This window comes from Rhipicephalus sanguineus, chromosome 3 (genome assembly GCF_013339695.2).
Source record: "Rhipicephalus sanguineus isolate Rsan-2018 chromosome 3, BIME_Rsan_1.4, whole genome shotgun sequence".
NCBI lineage: Eukaryota > Metazoa > Arthropoda > Arachnida > Ixodida > Ixodidae > Rhipicephalus > Rhipicephalus sanguineus.
This window is the reverse complement of record NC_051178.1, coordinates 138,649,945-138,659,528: the sequence shown is the minus strand read 5'-3', so window position 1 is coordinate 138,659,528 and position 9,584 is coordinate 138,649,945.

Here is a 9,584-nt window from a genome sequence, read left to right as displayed (position 1 = left end):
CGAATTAAGAACGGCATTCAGTGTCTACGATAGGCTTTAGTTCCGTTCGGACGGGTCGTCAGTTGTCAAGCGCCACAACACTACCACGGTCGCTATAGATAGTGACATTCCACTCCATGCACTGCCGTAAATGCTTCGTTTGCCTATCCTTCAAATCGGGCCTCCATCTTCGTGTGACCCCTCGTGTCTCATTTGCGTGGTCCCACGCGCACTGAGGTTTACTACTAAAAAACAAAAGAGCCTTGATCTTGCGGACGACACCGTGGTCGTGAAAAAGTAAGCAAATCATAAAAAAAAGCTGCGTACTGCAGCAGCGGAGTCAATGTCATTTTCGCGAAATCGAAGTGTGCTTTTCCGTTCTCGCAGTCGGTGTATACACGCGTGTCGTTAACCGCTAACTGCGCGGGCACGATTATGCGCGGAAGTCGTCATTACCTCCCCATATAAGCTCACGCTCAGGCTCGTGACGATGCTATCTGAATCAGCGCTCCACGTGCAAAACAGACGCTGTATGTTGTATACGTGTAGTCGTTATCTCGGCCCCTCATTGGCTCTAGCGATCACTTTCCGTTGTTCGTTTCCCCATGCCGACACGCAGGAACGAAACACAGGGTGAAAAGTCAGAAAAGGCCATTGTGTCTTTATTGCCGTGGTCGTTACGATCGACCGCATGGGTACATCGATAACCGCTCAGGTCAACGAGACTTGAAAAGCGAAAATGGCTCAAGTAAATATATACACAAACAGAGCGCGGAATAAGGCATCCTCCATCGACGCGCTATTTCCTTTTCTCTTGATAAGAATGACAACGAATAGAACCACCTGGAAACCGAAGCACCCCGCACGCTATAATGCGCGCTGCTCTCGGCGCAATGTACTATATTGTATGTCCCGCAAATGACGTCGATACGGTACACACGCGTCGTCCAGTGATGTCGGAAGGAATAACAATGAAGAAGAAAAGCGCGGGGCCTGCTTTCATGCTTGATTACACTGTATGGCGGCCTGTAAAGGCTAACGCAACCCAGCTAAATACATTCAGAGATTTGTATTTGAAAAAACAACAACAAAGAAACAAAGACAACAGACAGCTAAACTGCTTCCGTACACGCAGTGTATTAGCTAAATACGCGCTATACATCCAAATGCAAAGAAAAAAGAAGCTTATTTAATTATAAGGTCCCTCGTTTCCTTTCCTGGCTTGAAAAAAAAAAGAAAAATGTAAGATCACAAGTCGTTTTATAAAGTCTCCTCAGCAAAGTGACGCTGGAATAACCTCTATGCGAATAAAAACCTGAGATGTTTGTTTTACAACGTCGGCGTTGTAACTAGTGGAACTATATCTCCTCGTATACCTTATTGCACTCTGTCACCCCTGTCATACACTCTGTCAGCTTAAACATATATCGGGGATCATTTTTATCAAACCACGATCTCGCTCGCCTCATGCTCTATAGCTTGGCACGGAGGCGAGCGAGATCTGTACAACCGGCTATAGAAGCCGCCCGCCGCGTCCTTGGTCATGGTCGCCATTTCTCCTCTCCTTCTCTTCTCCTCTTCACATCTTTATTACCGTCTCCCCACTCCCCTGCAGGCGCTGAGCCGTGCTCCCAACTAGGGCTGCAGAAGTTCTTTTCCTTTCAACCTCTCCTCCTCCTCCCCCCTGCCAGTCGTACCCCTCCGCCTTTGTTTCTCATATGCGGGTAAATTTGACCTATATTCATTACTCTCTAGATAATAGCAGTGTCAGCCCTTCATAAACCTTGATACTCTTATAAACCCTCTGGACGTAGAGCTTCAAGTATCTTGATTAATGCCTCTGCCTCTGGGTTAAGATTAATTAGTCTGACCTTTTTACCATACTCCTCTATTCACTATATACGTCGAGCCTGTAGTTAAGTCCATTGTGTCTTTATTGCCGTGGTATACGTCGAGCCTGTAGTTAAGGCCATTGTGTCTTTATTGCCGTGGTCGTTACGATCGACCGCAGGGGTACATCGTATAAGCAAGTCACAGCCTTGCTTATACATGTCGATCTAAAATACGCTCCTTTGTTGGGGCGCTTACCTGTAGTCGTGTAAATTTGTTTTTGAACGAAGCTGCCGACTCACTGGCGGAGGCGTCGCTTTGCGACACAGTTTTTTTCTTTAAAAAAATAGAAGACGGGAAACTCAACGTCACGAATATGCCTGTGGTACGTGTTTGTCTGTCTCCTGTGCAGTTGTTCCTTCAGAAACTGTATGTCACCAAGCACAGAGTAGCCCAGCAAGACGTCCTTCCCCAGTCCTTTTTGTAAGCACTCACAGCAGACACTGCGCCTCCTCGACATACCAGGCAGATGTACATAGTTGCGAAGTCATTATCAGACACATCACTCACTGCTTCGCCAAATTACATGGCACCTTCTACTTTACCAGAGCAGCGAATTCTGCGACACAATTCTGCTCGAAACCTCTCTCGTGAAATTACGTAGCTGTGTTATCTAATCTTTTTCCTTACACAAGTCCTTTTTGATTCTCTTCAACACACATTGTGTATTGAGAAAGGATGCAAAACTTGTTTGTATCTTTTCGCCGCATTGAGGTTGCATGAAAAAAAAATCACACCATCTCCCGCTAAAGGAGACCATGAGGCAATGCGAAGCAGCGTTTCGGCATGTCGAGGCCGCGTTTCAGAGGGAGAGTGGAGGGGCGAAAGGGAGAGAGGGGTTGGAGAGGGGAAGAGGAGGAGTGGAGAGGGGGCGCGGAGAGGGAAGTGGAGAGGGGAAAGTGGAGAAAGGAGGGGAGTGGAGAGGGGGAGAGTAGAGGAAAAGCGGAGAGGTTGAGGGGAAATGGGTGTGTGTGGAGAGGGTTTGCGCATGCGCAGTAAGGGTGGTCACGCCGCACACCACCGGTTTGAACTCCGCCATAAGATGCTTCGCATCTAAAAGAAAAGAATGTTGGAGATATATCTCCTCGAAGACTTCACCAGGATTTAACAAGTCCATTTATACTTTCGTTTCGCACTCTCACACTGAACGGCGGCAGATAGCAGAAGTTGGCGTTACATTATGCCACACGAGTATTATCTCATGATTGAGCCGCAGAGATGTATTCCGCGACGCCTGATAACTGTATATTGAGTCGAACCGAATACTCTGTGCAATACATTTCCTTCGCTCAATTTTACGCATCGTTCAAACAATGCGGATTGTAACTGTTGTGATTCATCTCAATTTTAAGCTGCGATTTCAGCTTTCAACATCCCAGATAGTATACTTCTAGGGTATCCTCATATCATCTATCCGCTATAGAGCAGTCCTCTGTCGGGAATATGAGGCACATATTCGCTATAAAATATCAGCTGTCGTGACCTTTAGTGGGCTTCAAACGGTAATGAACTAAAAAAAATTAAGGCAGTTCAACAAACGCGCTAGATAGTCTTCTTTCTTTTTTATTCATTTTGCTAGTTCAGCTGCGAATCAATTATGGAATTGTTTAATCAAAATGTTGGTTACTATATTATTAATTCGGCTGGTGACCTCTTCTCGACACCCGCTGGGAACTATACTATTTTCACTTTGTCTGTTATTTGTTTCTCAAGTCTTATTCACTGTTGGACTCGCCTCAGGATGGCTTTCAAGACACAGCTTACATCTTTCACACCACTGGCGCAGCCAGGAGGGGGAAGCGGGTCCAACCCCCCCCCCCCCCAAATTTTCAGTTTTAATGTGTATAAATGCGCGCACACATACACACGCACGAACATGCATGAAGGGTGGTCGAACCTCCCCCCACCCACCCGCCTCCGAAAACATTTCTGGGTATGGCCCTGTTTCACTAATAAGTTGCGTCCAATTATTCTTTCCTATATGACACTTCTCTAGGCCTTCAAAACCTCCTCCTGCACAAACCGAGTAAAGGAAATCTCGGCCTTATGCTCTTTATTTTCCATGGTTAAACATTTCTTTTTCCTAATGAATTGCGCTCCTGCTGTTCTTACTAAATGGAGTTCTGTTTCCAATGACGTTCACGCACGTGTACTTTAAGGCTCGGTCTTGGGTTCTTTATTACTTCTCATTCTGACGATCGCCTTTTCGCGGTATGTCCCCAATTAATTCGTTGGCGGACGATCGAACTTACCCAAAATAACTCTGCTTTTTTTGTCCTCTCAAATTAGTGAAGGGCCGCAGTAAATTACATCTATACGATGTAGGTCTATATTTGGAGCTGGCATCTGGAGCTAGAGTGTCTCTGAAGAGCGTTCCCTTTAGCATCAGACTGCACTGCATACATGGCTTGAGAGCTGACCCTAAGAAATTCCACAATTTGAGCACGACCCCCCGCACCTCGTATACTACAAGCATATAGACAGCGAACGGAACAGGACCTACGTTTACTAGATTCAGACTGACCTTTCTCACTTTAGCCATGATATTAGGCCTTTGGTCATCAAGAGTCAGTCACAAAGCAATGAAAGTTCTTCAACGCTTTCTTTGAGGATTCTGGCATTTGCGATGTGTACTGACTGGACTACATGTCGTTAGTGTGGATCGTACTTGCGTACCCCGGACATTCGCGGGCTTCTTTAGAACGGTAGCTTTTCAGCTTGAACTAACCGATTCGCGAGGCTTCATGCTTTTCTTTTTTTAGTTTTTATTTTATTATGAAAGTTCTAAAGAACTTTCAAAAGTGCGACTTAAAAGCGAGGAAACTTTGCCGCCTGGGCTACGTACATATCAGCAGTTGTTCCACGGCTTTCACGCGTTGTCTTTCTCATATGCGTGCGCACGAGGGGGCAAGGGTGGGGGCACCCACCCCTAATCATCTGAGTGGGATGGGGGGGAGGGCAAGTCTGCCTCATACCTTTACTCCGTCGGACCTGTCCCCTCTTTGTTTAAAGTGCAAGGTTATGACCATGCAGGTTTTTGACGATAATGACGGCCTAGGAGCACTGGTGATGCATTCCAAGAGCTGGTTATACTTCCCATTTACACCCCCAGAAAGCAGTGGACCAAAGGCAGGCCGTTGTGGGAAACACGTCACAGCTTCATTTTCATTTTCGCATCCATTGCGAAACTTGTTTGTGAACGCGACGAACGAGGGGGGGGGGGATGATGCGAGACTTCGCCCTGCGCACCCTTCGCACGCTTGTGGTCTTTCTCACACGGTGCGTCGGTTGCTCCTTTCGCGTTGAATACAACGGTTTACACCTCGTTCGAGCTGTGTATGAACAAAACATGCGAGTCTTCGCATAGTCGTCATCAACGTACGTCTGCGTAAAATATGATCTTCCGAGATCCTCTTTTCTGGTAGTGTTTTCTCCGGGTAACTTGATTAAAGATACCTTTGCTTACTGCATAACTGTGCACCTGCCACAGAATACGCGCAAGAAAAGGAGCGCGAGCCACGCACACGTGCTCAGCCACGCGTAAAGCTGTAATACCGGTGCTTTTGTACTACTGTTTATACTTTCGATTACCGTATGCAACTGTGCATGCTTGCGCTTGTTCTTAAGCCCTCCTCTGTGCCCTCCCTCCTTCGTGCGCGGACCTTTGCAAGTGTTCGTACCAATTTAGAGGCTGTCTTCTGAAGTTTCGGTACTTTTTATTTATTTATTTATTTATTTATTTATTTATTTATTTATTTATTTATTTATTTATTTGCTTGCTTGACTTGCGACGAACAGTAAGCTCGACAAAGTTCGCGCCCCAGCTTCGGGACGTTCGGAACGTTCGTTTTCTTAGGCCTGCATGTAGCTGACAACGACGGAGAATGTGTTCAGGCTGTACGCGTTAACTCGTAGGCGAATCGACAGTTCTGGTTTCACTTCGCATTTCCACACAGAAAAGACGAGCTTAGAAGACGGCGTACAGCGGCGTCGTGGAAATCAGCTTAATTCACTTTGATCCTTTTGTAAAGCTTGATGGTTCGAAGCGTTCCGGCAGAGATACTATAGTATGGCGGCAACACACACTCCGACGTGTTTATCTATACAGTATAAGACACTCTGCGCGTTCTTCTAACGCAATATCTCAGGGGCGCTCGGGAGGTGTGTTTGTTCCTACCTGTCGGCGGCTGCACTTCGTAGTTTAATGCAGAACACAAACAATGTGTGCAACAAGATTAGCGCCGACGTGCGCTGTGGTCTCGTGGGTTTCACGTAAGCCGTGTTCGCTAAGCTCACGATGATCCGTTTCTTTGTTTTTATGTACCGTTCGATTCAGCCTTCCGCAGTGGCTCGGCTATGATGTTCTGATGCGGTATACGCGCTATATTGCCGGCCGCTCTTCTATACGGTATTTATAGGTTATCTTGTTCTTTCTTTTGATAGACCCCGCGATCTTGGGACATTACCAGAACAGTTGAACGGTTGCATAGCTTAGTGACGTAAAAGTGAATGTGATCACGAAATGCATATGCAGAAGAGCTGCAAATCGGGCTAGTTGGCACTGAACGGTTTATACATATATAGATGGGGTTGTTACTGTATTACACTATAGCGTAACAGCGCGGAAACAGAACAAAGGACACATACATCTGTCGTGTGGTGCCTGCTACATCGGTCAGACCAGCAGCTGCCTCAACGACCGGCTTCGTGAACATGCAAATAACGTCCGAAAGAAAAAAAAAAGATGGTTTTCTGGCACATCATTTTGATCAGTGTGTTGCTCGTCCTGAGTTGGATAACACGTCAGTTTCGTACCGGCAGAAAGATGACCGCACCCGTATAATTGTAGAAGCGGCTCGGACGAGACGGGAGGGATGTTAATTCCTGCGTGAGCAAGCCGTCCATTTCACTCTGTGATAAAGAGTTTGCGCTTTTGGAAGGTACGAGTTCGCGCATGCGGTGACCACTCCTATTTTTGCACCGGCCATGTTTCAACACGTGCTTGTTTATTTTGTTTTCGCTTGTATGTACACGCGCCTGATTTTTCTGTTTGTCACAGTAAACACTGCCTGTATATATCTTGCTTCGCTTCACAATAAAGCTCAGTTGAAAGTTAGCGCTTCTCAGTGTCACTTCCTGTTCTTTGGTCTGTTTCCGCGCTTTCACGCTATGGATCATGCATATACATTCACTCTCCTATCAATATGGGGTGTTGAAATACCGTTAAAACCATTGTCACGTGTGAGAATTGAATGTCGCACCGCGAATTCGGTTGCTTAAAGGGTCAACAGCCCATGACCGCGGCACTCGCACTATCTTTAAACGTGGTTTACATACCACATTTCAAATATGCCAAAAACAATGCACGAAAACGGTCCTTTTGCTATTGACTACCAGCACTGTTTCACGGACTGAAGAATAAGCTCCTTTCAGCATATCAGCATATATCATTGGTTGTGATGTATCCTACAGTGCTGCCTCGTAGAAAGCCAACTTGTATATTTCTTTTTTTTTCAGATTTAACATATATGAGCCTGGCCGTTGGCCACATGGGCCAGGGCACCCCACCAATACTTTAAGTTCACTGCGCACATGAGTGGTGAGAACAGTTTTTCATCGCATCATCGGAATGCTTCGACGTAATCCGCGATGCGTTATTATTACTATATATTTTTTTCTGCGTGAGAGATCGCGGTGGAGCAGCAGCTGTAATTTGCATACGATCCATTCTGCACTTCTTGAAGGCGACTGTGTTCAGTGATCGCCTGTAGATACACTGACACGTGCATCGTGTGTACTCATGCTTTCCCCCTCTCTCTCTATTTTACCCCTCATTCCCCTCCCCACGCGTAGAGTAGGAAACTGGACTAGCCTTTCATGTATTCTTTCTCCCCCTCTCTCTCTAGTAAAGGTGAGTAATTTTCTCCTGGCCCTTACTTAAAACTAGATCGAAAACCAGAAAGCCTGCATAAAATTTATTTGTTCTTCGCGCCAGCGTATTGGCAAAATATTCTCTTAATTTTATTCGCGTTGACAAGCAATTACGTTAGATGCAATGAGTAGCTCTGTAGCATAAGGATCCATATCTGGTTATAGAACCTTGCGTTGCAAGTGTCGGGAATAACATGTTGGAGAGATTGGGCAGCTACCATCGATCAGTAGAACAGCGACATTGACTGACTGCGCGTATACATTGTCATGTCGGTGGAAATGATTGCACCGACGAATCCTTCCATTCTCCCAAGGCGTCCCTCTCTGGAGAACGGACGCGTCCGCTGTATAGACTTCCCTACATGGCTCAGATCAGTAGCGCAAGGAATCACACGGACGGCGACAGGTAAAGACGGGACACAGCGCTAACTAACAGCGTTTATTGCACGTTATCGCATATATATATATACCCACGACACTGCGCGAAGGAAAAAAAAAGAGGGGGAGGGGGTGGGGCGAGGGGCACACAAGGCAATCGACCAAACAATTGAACAGGTGGCTGACATGACAAAAAAAGAACTTCCTTGTCCGATAGACATATTGAAGAGCAACTCACAGCGTTTCTATATTTAATAATCTCTGCCGCTTTGATAAGTTCCCTCGTGAGCTGATCAGAACTTTTGGCTGGGGAATGCGCGTCGTTGAACTGTGGCTTGCAACCGCGACGTGCACAATGCGCGGCGAGGTGGCCTGACAAGGCGAGTTTTTCGACATTGTACCGGTGCTCCCGCAAGCGATCGTTCATGCACCTGCATGTCTGGCCTACATACTCTTTGCCACATGTGAGCGGAATAGAATATACTACACAAGTCACAGACACAAGTCACAAATGGTATTGCGGTGCTTCTTGTAGCACCCGCGTGGCTTGCGCACATCCGCGTTTACTCCAGCGCAGGCTCGATAGCTTTAATGGAGCAGATAGCGCAATATCAATACCGACACGCTTTCCAATTTTCTTGAGATTGTGACTAATATTGTGGATGTAAGGCAAGGCAGCAACTTTCTTTCTTTCATGCGTCACATGGTCAATGGCATTGAACTTCCTACATGGGGCGTAATTGTAAATTGACATGGTAGAACTCAACTTTGTATTTTTCATGAACAGTCGCCCATATGTTAACTGGCTGCTAAGGGTGTCATTCCTTTGCAATGTTCGGTACTAACAGTCAACAAGCATTGTATAACTACGTTCACATGCTCCTGATATTACCCCTGCTTATGTAATCCCAGTAAAGAAGGGACGAAAGTCATACGCTTTTCTTACTGTAACGGCAAACAGCACTTTACTTGCGATACCTGAGGCTTTGGTAAAACAATTGCAGATATCCGTACCTGCGTTATAACACACGGAAAGGCCAGTGTTGTGTACTTCGCTATACAGATAAATGGACTGAGACCCATTGTCAAATCCAAAGGCTTTGGGAGACTGGTTACAACAGACGCCTACCCCAAAGCCTGATAATGCGCTAGTTCGCTTCCTGCGGTCTGTAAAGCCTGCGAAATCGGCTGTGACAATGATGTATGAAGCCTTATAATTCCGCGCGCTGATTGCCGTTTCTTTGTTTATGTTCTTTTTCCCATTCTCGTTAGGTAATCCCCCCCCCCCTCTCACGTGCAGGAAAGCAAACCCTACTTCCGTCTAAATAACAACCTTGCCTTTCCACACTTTATCTGAAATGCATATACAATGGCTCGTTATAGGTTACGGTTTTCGTAAGACTTTA